The sequence below is a fragment of the Apostichopus japonicus genome, chromosome 11, assembly GCF_037975245.1.
Source record: "Apostichopus japonicus isolate 1M-3 chromosome 11, ASM3797524v1, whole genome shotgun sequence".
Taxonomy (NCBI): Eukaryota; Metazoa; Echinodermata; class Holothuroidea; order Aspidochirotida; family Stichopodidae; genus Apostichopus; species Apostichopus japonicus.
Window position 1 is genome coordinate 11,824,658 of NC_092571.1, and position 23,205 is coordinate 11,847,862.

The window sequence follows — 23,205 nt, forward strand, 5'->3', positions numbered from 1 at the left end:
TGTAACCTGTTTTTGTATCATTGGTACTCAATGCATTTACCTTTCAATTACGTTAACTTGTTTTCACGTATATGAATTATCATCTAGCTTCAAAATGCAACTAGGTACAAACAAAACCTTTAGAAACTGCGTTGAAAACTTAAGGAACTAGACTAAACTGCCCTACCCACCACCCCTCCACCTCTCTATTACGAAGCCGGATTTTACTCGCGCTATTTGCTACCATTCCGTCGTAAAAATGTACACTCAATTTTCTGTCGCTAGATATTTTAATGAAGTTTTAATAATTCCGAGACGACCCTGCAATTCCCGCACCCACCCCGGCCGCACAGGCAACCCCTTACCTTCCGACAAACCGCCTTCAACACCTCCATCGTCGACCTCGGTAGCGTTGTGTACAAGGGTAATGAAACAACAATTCTCCGTAAATACCCCCCCCCCCCATCCTCCTTCGGCAGGCTGACCACCCACCCCCATCGTCATCAGTTATATTTAAGGATTACTACACTGATGTAGTCTATTGGTATATATAAACAATCGCAGGTTCATTGATTACATTCTAATCGCCTAATTCTACTTCAAGACCATGTCATCATGTATATATATATATGACATGAAGTATATAATATACAAATATATATAAATTACAATCTTATTTGTAATGCTGGCATGCACATCTTGTCAATACAGCAACTTAGTTAAATAGAGGACGCTCTACATAAACAGCCTATGAGCACTTAGTTGCTCAAAGCCAAAGTGAACCAGAACTGCATTTGCCTGCAAATACGCAGTATTGTAGTGCGCGTGGAGTGCTTGCAATATTAGGAAGAACTTTTCGGTTGTTCATTGGGGCGGACAACACACCAGGGAGTGTAGTCATGTAGGTACATACAAAGTGAGGGCGTTTGTGTGGGCCGTGACAGGCTCATAATAAGTTAGCAATGCAGTTAGCCTATGAAACTACAAATGCACAGAGACTATATGAAACTTTAAGTTTCAAAGTCCAGTCATATAGGTATATCGTTCACTTGCCAGTAAGCCAATATTGTACAATAATTACTCCATTGACTTACATACTAAATTCGTCAGTTTTCAAGGCCGTTAGTGCATAGGAAACATAACATGTGCTACACATCATATGATAGCTGCTGGCTTCATCAACACATCACACTCAGTTATTGACATCATGACTGGTGAGATGTTGTGCTAGAATAGGTCTAAGTTGAATATAGTACAACCCCCCCCCCCCAACTCATCTGCCAGTTATCGCTGTGTAATCTTCCAATTTCAACTAGGATTTCTTTAAAAAAAAATACGCCTTAAATGACCTTCAGTCTTCTCAAATTGTTTCGACCATCAGTAGTTTATTTCATTTCTCTTCAACTGTAAATCACACAAAAAGAATGATGATGACTAAAAATATGCCAAAATTATAAAGAATAATAGGCAATAACAAGTTCTACTAAAAATAACCATATCTTGAGATAACTTTAGATAGACATCACAGCTATAACTAAGCATAACAAACAACGAAATGAGGGACTAAGCTTTTATCCGATGTCATGCTGTCGGTTCAATACCATATACGAGTATAGTGTACGTCCGCCCTGGTAGGTTAACCATTGTCGGAAAAAAAGTCCTAAATTGACCAACTGACTGTTTATTCTATTTTCAGTCATCGTTCATTTCTTTATTATGCTTGGATGTTGGAGAGGATGAAATAAACTACTGATGGTCTTGAAATCTGGAGGTGTACACGACCTTTCCACCCCCATCCCACCCCCACCCCACTACCCTACCCCTCCGCCGCTCTGTCTCTCTCTCTCTCACATACAAATAAAAGTAGTTATTACAGCAGAACGTGTACACCTGATTACAATGTATGTCTCACGTTGAATTTATTTTCTGTCCTCACCCCCACCCCTCCCTACAAAGGAGACCGTAATATATGTCTGGAAATATGTAAGATTTCTAGTCGTTTTATTGATAACTCATTGTACTTACCTGCACCAGATAATACCCCACGCAACTACACCACACACAAGTACATTTGATTCCACATACAGAAACAACTCGGTAACAATGACCGATCGATGAAATCGACGTATCTTTTTGCTATACATCACCACATACTGAAAACTTCAATATATATTCTTGAAGGGCGCCATCTTTTATTTGGCAACGTCACCGCTTGCAGAGAGCTGGACTGTTACAATATATTTCGCTAATCGAAAAAGTCACATCAGATACTACATAAAATTATCTTCCATTTCCGATGAAACAAATATCTTGTCAGGAATTGTTTTCCACGTCCTTATTTAACGACACACTATACGTTGTTGAGACATAAAAAATTGCAGTTTTCAATAATGCAATACTGCCGTCATTTTAGGTGTTTCTTACGTAGGACCACATCATTATTTAACCTCATCAATTCAACATTAATTTTACAACAATATAATAATTTCAATACTTTGCAGAAAAATAATGAATTGCAGCAAAATTTTAAGAAAAGGACCTCAACGTACAGACACGGTGATGGGAAATGTTAACACCAACAGTCTTAAAGGGGACACAAGCCCAACGATCATCTTAAGTTTACCTGATAGAGATCTTTGTGAATAACAACTTACCTAAACAGCGAAAAAAAAATCTTCTCCCGCTTTGGAGATATCCTTGTTTAAAGTCATGTCTGTGAGCTGTCATTGTGTTTATCTGTGACGTCATAGTGCCACTAGAGGATCTGGAATGTTATACTTTCTGTTTTTCATTTCATATTTTCAAGGTAGAATGTAAGCAGTGTCGACATTGAAACCAACGCCATCATTTGGTCATGTAAAGAGATTCCATTCTTTAGATTCAACATTGGCAAACCCCATCTCCATAACAACAACAGAAAAATAGAAGACTTGATCAAGTATTTAGCCTTGTGTGTAAAGAACATTAAATCGGATCTTACCCTAGTGACCTTTAACTTTACTTTGAAACATTCAAAATTGTTAAGGATATTTAGTCCGGTCGGACAATTTCTACAGGGGACCAAATGTATTCGTACACCGGTTTTACAGTCCAAGCTATATCAACAAATATATCCCCTTCAAGTAACCAGGCAATTTAATCAATGTTGTGTAGAGCTAAAAATGTCAAACAATGATATTTTATAGTTAACTTCTCAGTTGAATTCACTCAAATACGTTATTCAAGTATTGAGCCTGTGCGAACGTTATGGCATTTCTACTTCTTCTCGCTCAACCTGGTCCAGGTAAACCTCGTATAGTAAACCTAATTACGTGATGTCTACTTAAGGACCTTTGTCCCGATTCTCATATGCAAAAGTAGGCTAATATGAAATATGTGTATAGGTCTTCATATAAGTGGCGAAACAATATTTTTTTAATTTTTCGTCCAGATTTAAAACTTGTGGTACATTTTGCAATTTTGAAGAATTTTCGATTGTTATGGTTGTACCACACATACAAATTGTATCTTTGTATACTATGCGCTTGTATTTTTGTAATATTCTGTCTGCTGAGGAGGGGGGGGGGGGCTGAAGCTACCCAGAAGTATATGTGATTCAGATATGGATTGGAAACTTAAGGCGGATCATGTAAGTTGCCAGGTTTTTCACTTAGCTTCTCTTTTTAATAAAGTAGATTTCCTACTTTAAAATAAAGTGGATCACAAAATACTCATGTTCTCTAGTAGTGTATAAGCTTTACAACCGTAGTAGTGAAAGTTTAAATCGTAGCCTACCCAATCCAAGGTCAATGAAGAGAAAAACAAATAAACATCTGGTCAAATTGCATCTATGACATCCTCTCCCCCTACTGTTACCCCACCCTCTCTCTCTCTTTTCTCTTCCCCACCCCCTCCCTCTGCCCCTTCAAGTGAACTTATATTTGGAAACGTACTTAACACCCTTACGGCGAGTGATGTTACATGCAACCATATACTGCTTAAATCTATTGTTATAATAAATCAGTTATGATCCTCAAATAATAGCAACTATATAGAAAGTCAACTTCCGCACCAGAGCCTTTAATGGTCTTAAGTTAACAACCCTCAAATTCACAGGAATAATTCAAAAGGGCCAGAAATCTTCAAGGTAATCTTACGTGCAGAAGTCTGCAACTTATGATACCCCCACCCCCCCCCCCCAAAAAAAAATTGACAAAATTTAAACAATTTAATTCAATACTGATGACCCTCCAAAATCAATGCGATTATCATAAAGTATTTCTGACGTTTTCCTTACAATTATACGTTTTTATTGTGTATATTTAATACCCCCAAAAAATCGTTGTAATCTGGTTATCACAAGCGAGCGTGGCCTTTTACAGTTTGTGCCACAAAGTGTATATTAATTTGCCGCTACAGTGGATGTTTATTCTACATATGTCAATGAAATGGCAGGTTATCGATTAGTAGTGTTAATCCTTCAAACGACTGACTGAATTCTTAATTCTTTTTCTGTGAATCTTCTTTTACTTCTTTTCGAATACAGGCTGGAAGATTTCGCGGTCTGATGGGCTGAAGGCCATGAGACCCTCAACCCGGTGAACAACTCAAGGCTAAACGGATTTGGGAGAATTGAAGGATATTCCAGCATGCTGCCCTCTATTTTATATTAGCCAACTTTCCCGCGCTGAACTGTTTGATGCAATACTGAAAAAATATATTAGTGAACCAATGAAAAATATAAAATAAATAAATTTAATTATAATTTTGAAGTACTTTAACCGAAGAGGGACTACATTAGATGACTGTTTAACTACTCAAGTCGGAATGCCACAAGATGTGGTCCTGGCAGTGGTCACGTGGGCAGGAAATCACTTTGAATTTCTGCCAGTGAGGTTAAAGGGAAACAGGGGAGGGAGAATGTACCTTGGATCTGCACCTCAGGACATCATAGGCCCCAAAGGAGTGGTCTAATTATGTTCCGGCTAAATTTAAAATAATTCCCCAAAAGAAATTTTTCCCTCGAATGAAGTTGTGGGGGGGGGGGAATCCCACTGCGACGCCTATGGGTCTGGGGTACGGGGCAACATTAATACAAATAACTACAACAGCAACAATTGGGAAATGATGTTGCATATATCTCAAACGTTTTCAGGTACAATAATAATAGTAAGCTACACAAGAGCATCTTTAAAACTCTCATTCTCTGTATTCAAGACCTGAACAAAGCAGTGTTTGTTCAAGTTACCCCGTACTTCACCCACTCCCCCCCCACTCTCCCCTCCCCCACCCCTCTTCCAATCCCAACCTGCGTAGGTGTTACACGGATATTAGATAACAGCAATAAACGAAATCAGGTTATCAGGTATCTCTCAAGCTTATAGATTTCGATTAACCCCCCTCACTAACCACCCCCCCCCCCCGCTCAAAGAAGAAGACAACAAAACACATAAGGACACTCTCCTAGCTTGTTTTTAACCAAATGAAGATTAATGAGTGAGTAAAACCAATGGACTCGATTCAATTACTCAACATTTACGCGTCCCCCCCCCCCTCCATTTTGCCGGACAGTTTTCCTGCAGCAGTATTGAACAAATTCAAATGCAAACTTGGCAAATTTTAACTTTCGATTCGTTGAAATTATAAGTTGATTAAGTCAAGCTATAATGATTTACATTTTTATGTTGAAATTTGTCGACTAACATACCATTGACAAAATATTAACACTGATGCAGTGTGTAGGCTACTCCTTTCACGTTTCCCCTAAGTATACTGGTAGTCGCTCTTCTTGTTGTTTAAGTTGTTGTTGCATGTTTTTGTGTATGTGTGAGTGCAGAAGGGGGAGGAGGAGGGGGAAGGGGAGGGAAAGGGGAGAGGTGGAGTTGGTCCTCTGTCGGCTTTCTTGTTGAAGATGTCGATAAAGAGCGTTTGCCTGTGTACTTTCCACCGACCATCCTGAGATTCTCGGTTTATCTGGCGGAATGAACCTTAAGTTTTTTTTCATGAAAATGAGCAGGGAATTGCATGGTTTACTATTGTTGTTTCGACCAGACGCAGATCCAGGGATAGTAGGGTAAGGGGCTTCGAGAATTGGGAGTATCTACCCCCTTTTAACCCCGCAAAAAAGTAGTTAGTAACCAGATTTTTCTTAATGAACTATTAGTTTATAGCCTAAATATGCATCAGAATGCACCATTTCACGCCTAAATATTTTGACCGGTTTAGTATACCACAGGCCACCTTAATGGACATGCACCGTGGCTTTAACGTGACTGAGTCATATACGTCCTTGTTCGTTCTCCGATTTCCAGCGGTACTTAAAGCCTATGATGATGGGTAAAAAGCCACACTAACTTGCAATATTGTTGATAATTTACCTGATGGGTATAATTTTGTAATGCATTTTTTGGCATTTTTTACGTTACAGCTCAGAAACTTGCATCACTTTTTTTTCTCTTTAAAATAAGACATCTAAGTTCCAACATTATAAAATTTTCAGGTTTTCCTAGTTGTGCCTGCGCCACTAATTTGTTATGAATTCATTCATGTTATCCGATGTATAAGCTATACTACCGGTAGCATCACTACATAAATTAACTTTCGTTTGAATAAACAAACTTTAAAATGGGGGTGTTGAAGTTTTATCCTTCATCAATTTTACTTTTATTTTGACTACTTCCCTCGAAATATTTTGTTAAACTGTTGACATAAAACGTAAAATGCTTCTTACCCACGCGTCGTCTGCTCGGTAATACATCATCTCCTATTAATTTCATGATTACCGGTAATTAAACTATAGGAGCTACACATTAAGTTGAATACTCTGAAAAGGAGAATACAAAACAAAGGTGTTTAAATAACCCGGTCACATGAACACGCAATGAAGACTGTACATCGGTTTTTATTATCTCCGTTCATGACAAATCCCTGCTCGTACAATCCATTAAGTCAATCATATACTTCCGTTGTAATTACCCAATTATGTTTGGAATCTTTCTTTTTGGAATAGACCTATTAATGACGCCATGTATATATTTGGTGAACGTGCTGATGAGATATTTCTTACTCCTTCTATTATCCCATATTGTAACCGTGTATAATAAGTCAGTGATATAATATCGCAGTTTGCATACTGAAGAGAGGTTTATCTTTGAAAGAGTAAAACTTATATTATTAAATCCGCCAGTTATACTTTACCATTCCCAGCCGTAAGCTAATGTGTCGCATGTTATACGTGCGCATGCGTAAATTACCTGGCATGGGGAGAAGGTGGACTCAGTAGAAGTATGCATTGCGTCATCAGACTGATCCAACTCGCTTATCCACCCTCTAAAACCGCACAAAATAGTGGCCAGTAGGGAAATGGGAATTGGGACCCTCTCTCTAAATTAAATAGACTGCTATCGGCCGTCCATGTTCTGAACTGTATTGCAATTGAGTTGTCCATCAAAAAGAAAATACTAGTGCATATGTCACCCTCTTCCATATTTTGCTCCACCAATTCAACCATCCCGAGCAGGGAAAAGTTTTTTGGCTGTAAAGGTCATGCATACGTCTTATACCTTAAGTTTAACCTTGCAAAAATAAGCTTGTGAAAATACAAACCAAGGAGCGGAAACCTGAGGGAGCGGAAACCCCAGGGAGGGGCAACATGAGGGAGGGGCATGGTGCACATATATTTGAGCGGATATCCCAATAACACCCCATTCGTCACGCTACAATTTCTAGAGAATTTCCTTATCATTAGTTTCGGCGGGGGGGGGGGGTCTTTTTCCCACGCCACATAATTATATCTTCAAATGGTTGGTCTCTTTCAATTCGATGAACGCTGAAGTCTAGCCGAATATTGAATCGTTTTCTGGACACGTAACTTCGGAATTCGCCTTCCCGCTTTATGAAAAGGCTATGACATTGACGTTTGATCAAGCAGACGACACTTGAAAGTACACGCACGAGTGTTAAATAGCAGGGACGACGATTAACTGGATGATTACTATAAAAAGACTTAACTTTTGTTGAGGATATATCATTCTCAAGTTTCACGAGAATACTTTATGGCAAAAAAGGTAAGCTTTCTGTCATCATCTTAGATCTCGAAGTGTATTTCACAGGGCATGCACAGAAGGGAAAAAGCGGTAACGAATGAACTCGCCGTATCTGATACGATGCGGTGGAAGAAGTTGAAGAGACGTTCAATATGTATAGATCGAAGAGTGTAATCTTATCCTATGGCATTACCAATATACGGTATAATACAACTATATAGTCGGGCCCATTAACTAGCAGTCCGATTGAAAGTAGCCCTGCTCGACTTATGATTCAGAAACTTTGTTTTTTTTACAATTTGAAGTTATCTTTAACACTTTCTTTCAAGTATGTTAGACCTAATCCAATGGTAAAGAAAATTAGCGGTTTTGAGTTAGGTTAATACCAAAAGATCTCTTCTCACCATGAACGAAAAAAAAAATAAGGAATCCAAGCCTAACGTTAGGCTTATCTTAGGGAGGTGTTTTACCTAGCTAGGCGGCAAATAGGCCTAAGGCTAGACTTCCTAGACTAGTGCCCCCTCCCCTAGTTAACCTCAGACTTCTTAACAGGTTAACATTACATATGAGTGTGAACTAACTTCAGGTCTAAATGAATTTACCCTCACACCCACTTCCCTGTCCCAACTGCACCTTCTATCCCCAGCCTCACCTCTGTCCCCACCCCAGCCTCAACCATCCCCTCCCAGCCTCTGTCTCCATTCCCCCACCCTCTGTCACATCCTCTCTTCCCTTTCCCATCCTCTGCCCCTGTGGAGGGAGAGGACCAAAGATCAGATTTTTATAAGGTCACCCCCTCCTCCCTTTTATTGAAAACAAGCTGAACATACCATTCATTTAAAGTCATAACTTAGTTATTTCAGTATAGTTTACTTCCAGATTTTGTTAACTATATGCACAGTTTTATTAAGTTTTGCCTGTATACATCTGCTGTGAAGTGATCAGTCATACTTTCAAAAGTGTAACCTTTCAGACTGATTGGTAGGCATCGGATTTCTTTTAATCAATAATTAATATTCTCTCCCTACCCTACAGGCTTGGTAAAAGTGCCCTCCAAGGATTGCTAATTTTGTGATAGATCTCAAAGATTAGGTAGCTCAATCATACATGAAAAACCATTTGAAGTTCAATCATATAACTGCTCAGTTGAAAAGAAATTCTTGAATTAAGATGTGGCAAGTTACTTCAATGTTTATGCCTGAGTATTCCTAATATTTTGAGAGAAATGAATATACACGAAGTATCGCAATTGCTACATGTATGTATTCTACAACATGTAATTTTATTAGCTCATCAATTCAATGTGATTTAGAATTAATAACTAATTAATAACTTTTCTTTGATTGTTGAACACTAAATCATTGGTTAATTTTTTTTTATTTACAGGAAATAATTCAGCAAAGCTTATGTAATTTTGTAAAGTTGATAAAATAATAAAAAATACCACAGTATTATGCACAAAAAAAATTACCCAGGACATCTTTGCATCTGTGTTAAGGTTTGCCCAGTTTTGCCTGATTGCATTTCTACCAAATAAATTATTTCCCTGGGAACTTTAAATTTGCAGGTACAGTAACAGGAAATCACAGATTTTTTGTGGTATTTGCACAGTACAGTGTGAGTTCGAGTTCTTCAATATTTAGACAGGTTATAAATCCACTTTTGCTGTACATCTACCTGCAGTATTAGGCAAAGCTGTATCTATATAACTTTCAACTTGATGAAATTAAATTTGCAGCCTGCCCTAGAATTGGATATAAAACATTGGAAATTAATTACTGATTACGATGATAAACACAAGTCAGCCCAAGGTTTCAATTCCATTTTCAAATTTATTTCTCTTATGTTTGTAATTTAAGTTAAATACAATATAGCAATATGGTTGGAACTAAACATATGAAGGGCACTGGTAAAAAACAGTGAATACTATTATCTAAGCTCGTGATTTTAATTAATTTAAATTTTGTTTGTTTGTAAATTAGTTGCAATTAATTATTTTTTTAAATTAATATTGAAATCGCCTCTAATAATACACATGTGCAGGATAAAAGGAAGAGTTCAAAAGTTAATAAAAAGAATTAAAGTAGGTTTTGTGGAACAACACCCTGAATAAATATGGCAGCCCCATAAACGAAAGAATTTTTAAAACGTACAGTTCGAAAAAAATTTTTTAAACGTACTGTACAGTTCGAAATCTTGAGGTGATGTCCATAAATTCAAGGTCATAACCTGTCAGTATGCTACTCAAAGGGCTTATATCTTATTTCGGATAACAGTATGATATAAAGTATGATGTAAAGTATATAAAGTGTTATAGAATTGAGATAAGCAACAAGATTTGGGTAATTCTAATATTAAGGTAAAAAAATTGAAATTTGAACATTTTTCGCCTCTGACCTCATCATTGAATTAAGTCTCAATGTAATATTTGCTAGATACATATTTTTTCATTTACAACTTAATCAAGGTATTCTTAAAAGGGATCTATCATTATAGATCACAGCCTTGACAGCTTCTTGGCTATACACTGTATGGTGTAGAATGCTGTTACAACTGGATAACAATAGGCTAAGAGGATTAGGACACAAGCAAGCAAGTATGATGACAATCACCAAATTGTGCTGGGAAAACTCATGAAAATTTGTTCACAATAGTCAGAATATCTCGATTGACAGGCTTCCGTTTCTGGATGGTTGGTTACAAATCACATATCTCCCAAAAGGTTCCAAGGAGACTAGAAAATGTGTATGTCGTTTTATGAGCCGTATTGAGAGCTGTGAAGCAAAAACGTGTATTTTTGCCCTTTGAATTTTGTCAAATGACATATTTTGCACAGACAATTCAAGTCCACTACCATGTAACTTCTTTTAGAAAGTGTGATATGTAAAATAGTTGCAAATTAAATTAACTGTGTAAGGGTTGTATCCACTGTGCTTGCCTTGGCATATATATCCTGGATAGGTTCTCAGATCGCAGGGTACTATATTTTTTATGTGATATAAAATTGTAAAAAAAAATTAAATTCAAGCTAGGTTTATGGATTATGAGTATACCTATTTAACTCCTTGCAAACGATTTGTGCCAGTCCTAGCTATCCTCAAGGGAGGATTCTGGGTTCATGTTTTAGTATATGAGCAATGTACAGGATAGGCTAGTAGGGTGCTCAAAATTACCAGAGATTTGTGTGTGGGCATCTTATTGAGAACCTCTGTTCCGGTTGAAAGCTTCAGAGAGATTTCACTATCTTTGTTTATCTGGTAAGTGCACAAATTTGGGGCTTTAGTTTCTAAAGTTCAAAGTCAGATTTTCATTGGAGCTCTCTTCCTCTGTCTCACTCCTGCCTCTTCCTGAATTTCCTCAGAAATTGCACATTGAATCGGAGCATTCTAAGCTGCATGCGTATTAAAGTTACACAGTTTAATTCCAAACTCTTCACTCGGGACACTGAATTGTCTTTTATTGTAACTGATGGATGACTCGTCTTTAGATCTGAAATTATGTTATATTTTACTACAGGAACTCTTCATGTTTTTGCACACTAGTTATAATGTCATATCATGCCAATTGACATACTGTAGGGTAAGACCCAACTGATGGAACTTATTCTAGCCGACAAAATTTACTGCTCACCTTCATAGAAACAACAAACCAATATACAGCAATAGACTATGGAATGACACTTTAATGAGCAATCAAATTAAAGTGAAAACTTTTAAAAAGGGCTGTCAGCTAAATAGTTGAAGCAGATATCGTGAGGAAGTTAGGATTTGTTATTTACAATCTTGGTCATATCTGGGGTTACTAAGAAACTCAAGAGTATGGAAGTATTCATGTATTTATTTTTATGGGGCCGGGGGGGGGGGGGGAATGTGTTAGGGTAATAAATTACTTTCACGCTCAGAGCAGTGCAGCTCAGGGAAGAGTCTGCGCAGTATCATATTGCAAAAAGGCTATGGAAACAGTCCACTGGCTATCCAAGTGCAAAGATGTAATTAGTAGCAGTTTGGTTATGGAACTCCTTCTCGGTTGAAGTTAGGTCTTTAGATTCTATTATCCGATTCAAGCGCTGTCATAAAACTTTTCTTTTCTCTCAACTCTGTTAGTTTTTGCACATTCAGAACCCATAAAGCACATTGAACAACTTTTGTTGGAGTCTGCGCTATATACTGTAAGACTAGTTATTATTATTAGTTATTTTTATTATTTTGTATGCAGGAACCACACAGTAGTATTTGATAAGAAACAAGAAGAGTCTTCACAACTGCTAGACAAAATTATAAAATATAAAATTAAATTGTAAATTATTTCCCTGCATGGTGCTAATAGGCAGCAATGACATTGGACTTTGCATCACAGGCATACATAGCTATTTCATACACAGAGAGTGTTTAGTGCTATTGGCTGGAACCAACCTGTCATGCAGAATATACACTTGCAATACATGGACTTTGCTCTGCACATGATGTAAAGATGTTTCTCAGTAAAGGAGAATATACACTTGTTGCGTGGACTTTGCTCTACCTACACATGATGAGCAGAAGGGCTACCATGGTGAAATGATATTGCTTCATTGGGACTTTTGACATTTTGAAACATGGTATATTGCCAATAACTTTAAGATTATAAGTAGTGCAAAGTAAATACTGCTCTGCCTCAACATTTTGTATACAGTAAATGTGCAGTATCTGTGAGGCTTCGTGCAATAAGATGAGATTAAGAAAATTACTAAAAATCATATGATTTAGGTGGATAAATAAACCCTGTTCATGACACCTAACGTGACAGAATTTGCAGAAAAGCCATTTTCTGCCTCTTAGCAACATTTCTGTTACTATGGATGGTATAAACATTCTTTTTCTTGCATACCAAACTTTTCACTGACTTTTCAACTTATACCAGTATTGGCAAAGGCCTTGCATGGTTTACATGATATTGGGCAATCCAGGGGCAATAAAAAAAAAGCAGTGCACAGGGGTTAAGTAGTTAGTGCCGATCATCATCAGGACTGAATGACTGACCCACACAATCTAAATATATACTTTTATTGTTTGGCAAATGTTGTAGACTTGAATGGTGACATCAGCATATATACATTTTTCTGAGGTTGAAAACTGCTAAATTTGAAAATTGTTTGACATTATTGAAGGTTGGATAGTAGTTTAGCAAACAAGCAATGACTAGGCAATGATTTGTGATCACTACAATTTTTTTGGAGAGGGGGGGGGGGGCATGTGCATCGAACAATCACAATATCACCAGCATTGTTAGTGTCAGGGGCAAGGTTGCTGTACAACAAGCCAAAACCAACTAATCAGGTACAGTACAGTATAAAGTCTGTACATAGTTGACATTTCACAGTATACTATAGATATTGTGTGTAAAAGTAAGTTGGCCTGACGTTTCGATCCTAGCAGGATCTTCTTCAAAGGCTAAATGCATTTAGCCTTTGAAGAAGATCCTGCTAGGATCGAAACGTCAGGCCGACTTACTTTTACACATTCTATTACACAGGCTCTCTAGTGGATAAGCAGTTTGCTAACAGTTTTATTTTACTATAGATATTGGTATAAAATTGTTAAATTGCTGTAAGACTCATTTGGTACAGTGAATGAAGATGCTTTGATATTAGTATATATGGGAGGAAAAAAAGTGAAAACATCTGGTTACACTTTTTTGTTTCTTTTTAGCTCTTCATTATTTGTTTAAAATTTATGGTTTCAGAAACATTTTATGTCAGTAAAGCCTGTAGACAAACGTTTCATGTGCCTGAACATGTACATGTGTTCTACATTGTAACCTAACATAGTATGGTGAACTTTCTTTAACTACAGAGTACTGTAGTACCGTCGACTTCAACTTTGTGTAATAAGAATTAAATGATAAATTGTTCAATATTTCTTATCTTTATAAATGTTTAAATATTCATGATTGAATAAGACTTGGATTTTGTTTACTGTTTATTTCTGTGACTCATTGAATTAGCAAGGTTGAGGTGAAATAATGTGCGAAATTAGGTAAATCAGACAAAGTAATTAGTTGCTAAATTTCTTTGGGCAATAATGTTAAATTCTAGAAATTTGTAGCAAATTACTGTATTGAAATAAAGATAATTATGCAAATGTTTATCGATTGTAGATCGATGCTTTATCACTGAAGATGGTATCGTTGACAATGTACCTAATTCTTCCATAATCTCAAATATTGTGTATCCACTCTTATTATTTATCAGTGTATTATAAACCATCGATGCTGTTCTTTGTTGTGTGATAATTGATATCCTCAAGTAAAGTTCGTCGATATACTGATATACCTTGTATCTAGGTAATTGGTAAATTTGCTTTACACCCATACATACAGTATGGACATCAACCCATGACAAATATACCAGGTTTACTTGAATTCTTGCAAAAAGGTCTCGTAAACTTTTCCTGTAAAGGCTGTGCACTAAATACACATGTTTTCCTTGAGGTACATCAGTTTTGTTGTGTGAGATATGACACTTCCAACACAATAAGTGGCTTGGGCTCTTGAACCACAAAGTACTGTGTGGATTTTCATTGCTGATCCTCCTAAAGTAGGTAATTTATCCACTGTGGAACCAATGAACCTTAATAATACCATTGTCAGGTCTATACAAACCTTTAAAAGTACATTTCGAAACCACAAGCTGATGAATGTCCACTGTTCTGAAAGGCTCCTTTAAAAGTTGTGTTTTGTGTTCAAAGTTTCCAGTCTTGTTGTTTGAACTCTACTCTACTGAACTGTTAATTAAAGATTGGGTACCATACACATGTAACTGAAAATATTATTTGCATCTACAGTTAATCTCCAAATTGTCACTACTAGATGAAATAAGGAATGGCAGGGCAAATCCCAAAGGATGTTTTCTAGTTGTCCCTTAGACAACCAGGTCTTACAGTTTGGTTGTGCCAACAGCAAATATGGTTGTCTGAAAAGTGTCTAGCAAAAATAACAATGTACACTGTTACAGAGATGTTTTAAATGTTTAGGTTTGGTGAGTAGAATGCCAGCAGGTACTAGGCCAGTAAAACTCCCCTTTGGATAGATCATAGACTGCCACTGTGTCTCTTTTTTAATGTTATATCAGTATCCTCAAAGTGATGAGGGATAATACCAACTTATCATTTTACCTATTTGTATGTATGTATTTTAGATCCTCCTGCAAGCAGGAACACGCGAAGAAGCCTCATTGGCTTATCAAAGCCGCAAGCTGGCCGAAGTCAGTCTCTTAGATGCATATTTAACGTCCATGATTATGAATTGTCAACTGTCAACTGTCAATTGTCAATCTTGGAGTGACTCGAACCGGGGACCTTATGATTGGAAGGCACCGGAGTTAACCACTGAGCTTTACACTCCACTATTTGGGATATTTAGTTACAATATTACAATCTGAATTTGATATCAAACAGCTATCTGCTTCTTTTAGCAATTGATATATATATCATTCAATTTCAGTAATTATGAGCAGCTGAATGGTGTTATCAACATATTTCTCCCAGTACAGTAAGTTTGAAGGGTATTCAGTTATGTGTGAATATTAATACAAGTGGCATGCATAGGTCTAAGAGAACTCAACATGGAGCTGCTTTTAAAGTTATCAGAGCATTACCAAGGTCAAGGGCAAAGGTATGCCATTTCTTAAGTTTAAAAGGAAGACCTTAGAATTAAACACAACTGTCAATGCACAGGGGATACTTTAGTTTTATAATTTTGCAAAGCAGTTCTGAAGGCGCTACAAACGTTTGTCTCTTATAAAATACTATGGTTTGGTGTACAAAAAACTTGGTTAAATGCATCTTTGCACTTGTATAGCAACTTGCGCAGTTTGCATGGCATTTTAGGATGGGATACCGGAAAACTTATTCACTGATACGTGTGCAAATGTATAATAGTTTCCACTTGATGCATGCAAAGTACCATACTGTATGTACCGTTCAAATAACAACCAATGGTTTTAACCAATGGTTTAATGATAAAATATGCATGCAGCTCATGTGAATACCATTCTGTGTGGCAAGGGCCAGAGAATAGTATTTCTATTGCATAGTATTAACTGTCTTGTACTGTTTTGAAACAGATATATTAACTTTTCACCTTAGAATTTCCTATGAAATTTGTTGACACTTGAAATAGGAGTTTTCAGTTCTCTCATCACCCCTGCTATAAAATAGTATTTTATTTTTATTTTTTATTGCTGTTCGGTGGGAAAGTACTAGATGCAGCAATATTCTTGATGTAAGAGTTTGAAAGCATAAACAGCTGTCCAAAATTGAAAGTGTTGTAATGTCCCCTAACTACCACTATGTCATCCTCCAACCCAACCCACCCCACATATTGGTAGAGAATAAATGCATTATACTGCTCATACCGATATTAGATGCTATACTGGCCCTCTTGAAAGGTATTTAGTATGTGCAGAGTGCTATACTGTCCATATATGTTATTTGGACAATGACATAGTGTCCTTACATTTGTAAGGTATCAATACAACCCCTGGGATATGTGAAGTACTTTACTGTCCATATGTCATATTGTACCGTGTGTAGCATATAGAGTGTCTGTCTCTGTCGGTAAAAATAAAAAATATAAGGTAGATAACAAAGAAATAAATAAATAAATGGAAGGGAATTTGAAGACAAAATGTGTGCACAGTAATTTACAAGAATATTTTGTCAAATTGACCTTAAGTGAGGCAGTCAATATGTTTTTAATATGTATTGCTAAAGTAAGTCTGTATTTCAATTTGGGGAAGGTTTTTGAGCTGTTTGAACTGAATGGAAATGTCTCATGTTATTGCATCATACAAAGAGGTAGAAGATCAAAGTATGTCCTTTTGCAAAGGTCATTTTGTTTTATAGTTTCTCCTCTTGTCATCAGTGAAGTTAATTTTGATTATTTCTGTTGCACTTGATAGTGGAGGTTTTATGTTTCTTCCCAAAGAGAGATGTGAAATAAATATAATACATTTGTTTTTATGCTTGGCTCTTGGAACTGTATGGTTAACATCCTCTCCCCGGGGGATGAATCACTGCAATGAAGTCACTGTAATACCAGAGAGCTGGTTAGAACAAACCATGGAGCTATTTCTGTAAAAGCTCCATGAACATACCAATGACGATCTTTTGTAATACCTTTGGGCCAGAGAGACAGAATGTATTAAAGGTGTTACACTAAACTGGTCCACATATGAGAAGGACAGAATTTGTGAACAGGTTTCTTGAAATTCTATTTTTACAACTTATATCAGAAAAGTATGCAAATTTATTAATTTAAGCATTCAGTTAAACCAATAAATCTGCTAGTCATAAAAAGAATTATCCGGGACTCTGATTAAAGTTTAGATGGCAGCATTGCCATAGGCGTAGGAGCCCAATTTGATTTGGGGGAGCTGTAACGATTTGCCTGAAAAATATAACCAAATTTTTCATGCACTCTGCGCACATTCCACCTGTTAATGTGCATATCATATATGCATGCATCAGTTATTAAATAGCATGCCAATAACATACAATCATTTTCCGTGTTATAACCCTTCCATATTGGTTATAATCATTGGGAAAGTCGTTACAATAATAATGATAAGAAAAATATAAGTTTAACCATTGAAAAACACATTGCAAATTATTTTTCTTTCAGTAGGTGCCCGCAAAATTCTCAGCATATTGCCCGAATTTTCACAAAATGTTTTGGTTGGGGGCGCTGCAGTCCCCCCAGCCTCCTACGCCTATGAGCACTGCCCATGATGGCCACCATTTCTTGGAGCAGGTCTCAGAAATTAGACCAGACCTGTGTAGTTTAATCTTTTAGCAGCTTATGAATGTTTGATGTTATGCAGAACTATTAAATATAATATTAACAATGTTGTAAATCGTTATCTTTACTAGTCAAGTTACAGATCAAATAACAATTCTAATTTATAATTAAATAAATAACAATGTAATTTTTGCAAGTTACCGTTTGCAAGTGAATATATACTTTGATATGAAAAGTATTTTTGGGAGGACAGAATGTTTGAGAATCAAATCAAGATCATTCATTAAATTAGATGCTCATTATAATTTTGATTTAGTCAAAAGATGTAGGAAGGTTTCTTACTGTAGTTTGATGAATTTCAATCTTTATTTTGAATATTGCTCTATACTTGGGTTAATTTGTTGATCAAATTATGAAACAAGAGCTGCTTTAAGGAAAATTATCAATCCATATAGATGTTAATATGAATTTAATGTGCTCCCAAAGGCATCATTCTCCTCTGAGGCTACCAGCAGAGCAGAGGACAGAAACTGATAAAACGAGAGCCGACAGATCAAAGAAGATTGGATGGGTGTTTCATCTCAAGGGTGGTAATTAGATCAATTGAAATTATGAGGGAGTGTGGGAGGTAGACTTGTGGGGTGGGGGAGGGGGCATGGAATGAACTCATAGGTGATCTGGCAGGATGATTTTGAGGTAATAGCACTGTGTGATTTCAAACTTCATTGGTATAAGCAGAAAAGTGAACCTAAAAGTGACACAGATATGGAAGGTTGGTCTTTAATTCTACTATATCAACTGAACTGTTTGGGCTGAAGACACATTCACACGTTGTGCTTAAAATACATTTGTTAAGTAATTTACATGAATTGCTAAGTAATATACTAAGAGTTAAAAGAAAACCCAACACACACTAACATAAGGCAGAGAATGTGTACAGCTGCAGTACAAAAAGACTAATTATAAATCCTCCTTCAATCCTTTTCCACACCCTCCTTCTCCCATGAAATTATTAATGTGGACATGTAAATTCATCAAATGTGTCAGGGGAAATAAAACTTCAATGGTTAGTGCAGACAAATGAAACTGCAGAGCTTCATTGAATATTAACACGAATAAAACAAAACTGATAAACCTTTGTACTTTAGAATTATGTACCTACACGGCAAGCAGGATACAAAAGACTAGAGAAAAATATTGTTTGTTATTTCTGACTTCCCAAAGGGGGTTTACTATGAGATCCTCATTGGATATGAAAAGAGAATATTTCCTTGTGTGTAGGTGCATGAGAAGCCTTTTTCACCTTACAGCCTACAGGCTTGTTTCATAGACAGACGTTACTCCTACCTTATAATTGCGATATAAGTTCAGGCCTTTCTTAAAGCCAGATTGTCAAACAGCTGACAAAACACAGATATGACTGCTTTGAAGAATATATATATATATATATGTATATATATATATATATATATATATATATATATATATATATATATATATATATATATATACGTTTGTCCTTTACCTCCATTGCATTAACATAAAGTCTGTTCAAAGTATCTCTTTCAAGATCCGGCTTTAGGAATCACAAATGATTTCGAGTTGGTTAGCGTCATGTTTGATCTCTAGAGTAAGGCAAAATATGTCACCAAAAACAGAACTAGTATTGTTCGATACAGGTGACAAACGCCTACAGTGGAATTACGACCTTCCTTACCGGTTTCGAACCTCTGGACATACAATCAGCGTCCATAGCCTAGTGGTTAGGGTGTCCGCATTCAGAGCGGAAGGCCCGTGGTTCGAATCCCGGTGGAGGCTGAAAGTTTTTTCACTGTTCTTGATTTTCCAACTCATTAAGATTTTCATTTATATATATATATATATATATACAGGGGCGGCGATTTGTTTCAAATATTGGGGGGGGGGGGGACATTTGCTTGGATGCAAGCGTGTAGCAACTTTCATCCCCAAAATTGTTCGCGCGCTGTGTGATATTTGTGCCCTATTTTCCTTTTTTATCGGTCCGTCTAGATATAATTCATTTCGAAAAAAAGTAAAAACTACTTTCGGTGAAAGTCTGTGACGTTTTTTGGTGATATTTAGTAACAAATTGTGACATGGTTAGACAGGCGCGTAGCGAGGAATTTGCCAATGGAGCGGCGAAGCTTAATTGTAGGCAAACTATCTAAGCGTAGCGCCACCATGAGTTGGCGCGAAGCTTAAAACAAAATTTTGGCCGAAAATGCCTCCCAGATCGCTGGAAATGGCACTTCCCAGGCCTTGTAAGTTCCATCTAAGCATTTTCTATTTTGAAATTACTAGCGATATCATAAAAAAAAATATGCCACCAAATATTGGGGGAATATTAGATACTATATCCCCCTCACCTAAAATATTGGGGGGGACATGTCCCCCACGTCCCCCCTACTTACTATATGTATAACTTACAATGAAAATTTCCATTGACCTCTAGGGTAGTCCATCCTTTCAATCTCTCTGCAGCTATTTGGAAATCCCTCCCTTCATTTCTCTGATTTTCTTGACTATGGAAATGTTCAGAAATTTCTTGTTATAGATTGTAAGTACACATTGCGTAGCGTATATCCAGGTGCCAGACATCTGTCAGGAGGGTTGTCCTGGACATGGGATATAGGGAGGGGGGAAGAAGGGAATGTGGGGATAATGCTTAAACATGTAACAATATGGTATACTGAGTAGGTGGGGAGGTGTTTACATCTATACTAGAGATCGCTAAGAGAGTAGTTTAAGTACGTACCCACAGTCCCACACCACTATTGATGTTTAAGGGATTAGTTTTAGGCAAGGGCATGGGGGTCGAGGCAACCTCTGAATTTTGCCCAACAACCAAATGAATCCACAGTGCATTTAACCTCATCTTTACATACAAATTAAAAGGAGTGCATGTTAACCATCTGTATGTTAAAAGCTGCAATACTTTCTTTTTGTTATATTGAATACTTTAAGTGACAATGGAGTTATTGCCATTTCTAGAGGACATATGGGTACAAGTAGTGGTATTCTTGTTCTCAGTGGATATTATTAACCAAAGCAAGGTACAAAATTAATTTTTAAACATAATAGGCCAAAGCTATAAAGACAGATTGTGAACACAATTTGCTGCAATTTGGGTGAGGTGATGGAGGGGGGGGGGGGATTGGGGCGGGAAGGAGATGACAGTACTTAAATGTTAGCAAGTACAATAGATGTGGTAGGGGAGCGTGCAGTTGTTGTGAGGAGACAGGTAAACTCATTACTCTAAAATAACTGAACCAGGTATGGTTTGGAATATTCATTGCTCTCAATTGGGAGATCAAAGATTTATATATTTTGGTTACATCATCAAACTTTGAATGAGTGTTAAGGAACTGAATTATCCTTATTGTGCAATATCTCCCCATTCATCTTCATCTCACATGTTCAGGGTTAATCAAATTAAGAGTTCATTATTTGACAAGTCTACTGTTTAGTCCACTTTGTTTTTCATCGTTTAATAGTGTGAGTCTTTCTCCATGTCTGGATCTGGTAAAAATTCGATATTTTTCCAAAATTGTCTATGAAAAGGTCTTTCAATTCGCATGTGTGACCAGAAATGAAATGTGTACTCTGCTTGTATGGAAGAGATTAAGAGTTGAAGTACACAGAGATATGTATACCCTTAGCTTAGCCATTTGTCCTAATTTGCTGGTTAAAAACTTCGATGGTATCCTCTCAGTTCATCAGAACTTGCTACTCTGTAGTAATGTGGTATGCATGGTGAGATGCCCTTTATAGTGTTGTAGTGACCGACTTGATACAGTATACCATTCAAGTATTAAAGAAGGACTCAGCTTAAATAAAAGTATAAAACTTTTGCATGATTTGAAGAAAAGTAGTAGTAAAAATTGTTGCAACCAAGAATGTCCTGTAATAGGTCTTTGAAAAATTGTTGCTAACAGCATTAGTGCACAGGTGTTCACATGGCAGTATATCCAACACAGGGCTGTATATATATACTGCAATATTGACAAATTTTCATATTTATTTTCATTTTCATTCCATGTTCATTAAAGAGCTAACCCTTAGCTTGCAAAAAGGATTATTTCTCTATAGCTACTGTATCATGTATGAAGATTAAATGACAGGACGGTTTTGGTTTATAGTGCATAATTGCATATATATGTTGTAGACACAAGATAATCTGTTGCATGCAGTGATATGAACTAGACTTATTCTCTATTACAAAAAGAGCTAGGGAAGAGAGGAATGAAGTTGCGATGGGGGGGGGGGGAGGGTTGAGGGGAGGTGGGGGTTGATGGGAGTTGGGGGAAAGGGCAGAGAAGGTGTGGGAGTAAGGAATTGAACAATTATAAATATGAAGATGCTGTACACAGCTTTAGGTATATTTTGTGATGGCTCAGAATTCCCTGAAATTGCCTTAAAATAAATTCAGATCGTGAATTGTTCATTTCAAAAGTATCTAGAACCATCTCCCTCATATGATGTTGTACATGAAATATTTAGAAAATGGGATATCAAGATATAGTTATAAACCAAAAATTCCTTTAAAAAAAATTGAAACGAAAAGTTGTTGTATTAAGAGAAATGTGTCCTTAGTGTAACCCAACAATGTTACCCAACAATATTATTAGAAAAAGATTTAATTCTAGTCTATTTGTGGGCATTTCCGGTCTTTGCCTTTAAAGTACAAAATGAGCAGAGTCCACCGTGACTTTGTCACACATCTGGGACACCGCCCACATCTTTCCTTTCGAATTCTATCATTCAGAAAACGAGTAACATATTTGTCCTTGCAGTTTCAATACAATAACATCCTGTTGGGTTTTCACATTGATTTATTGAATCTTTTTGGATGGAACTTCCATTTGTTTGTCCTCATGAATATGCAAGAGGTCTGCATTCAGGGAATCTTGGGTGGAGCCGATTGTCCTTCTACGTGCACAATTGGTAGATGGGAAATTGAATCCACTGTGTTTATCATTACAACACTGTCTGTTTATACACGAAAAGCCATTAACAAACTGACTCCCCAATTATTTTTTTTCTCCTGAAATGTTTGGAATAACTTTGAGATAAATACCATCACACCTACATGAAGAATTAGAAACTTCCTTAAAACTGTTTTGATACTTTTATTGTTTATTAGGACATGAATTGTGGTCGCTTTAAAATAAGAGCAGAACTTGTGACTTGTGCATGAGTATGATCTTGGCCTCTATCTATCTTTGTAGGTGTGATATGACAACATATATATGAGTACAAAGATATATCTCCTCATAAAATTGTTTCGTGGAACTTTGGTGGTACTTGGAGAACTGAGAAATGTGAAACCACATGTCTTAGTTATGTCAGAAATTCATCCATTATATTCTAATTATCTTACTTGTTCTGTTTTTAATGAATCACA

The 23,205-nt window shown here is 36.7% G+C and overlaps 1 protein-coding gene across 2 annotated transcripts in view; it reads left to right on the forward strand.

Annotated features, from left to right (window-relative positions):
- The first annotated feature begins 7,889 nt into the window (after positions 1 to 7,889).
- The window catches only part of LOC139975763 (uncharacterized), a 73,130-nt gene continuing 57,814 nt past the window's right edge, over positions 7,890 to 23,205 (forward strand). For both annotated transcript variants that reach the window (XM_071983924.1, XM_071983923.1), the window contains exon 1: positions 7,890 to 8,024. The gene's annotated coding sequence lies outside the window, so the exon portion shown is untranslated. The remainder of the gene's footprint in view (positions 8,025 to 23,205) is intronic.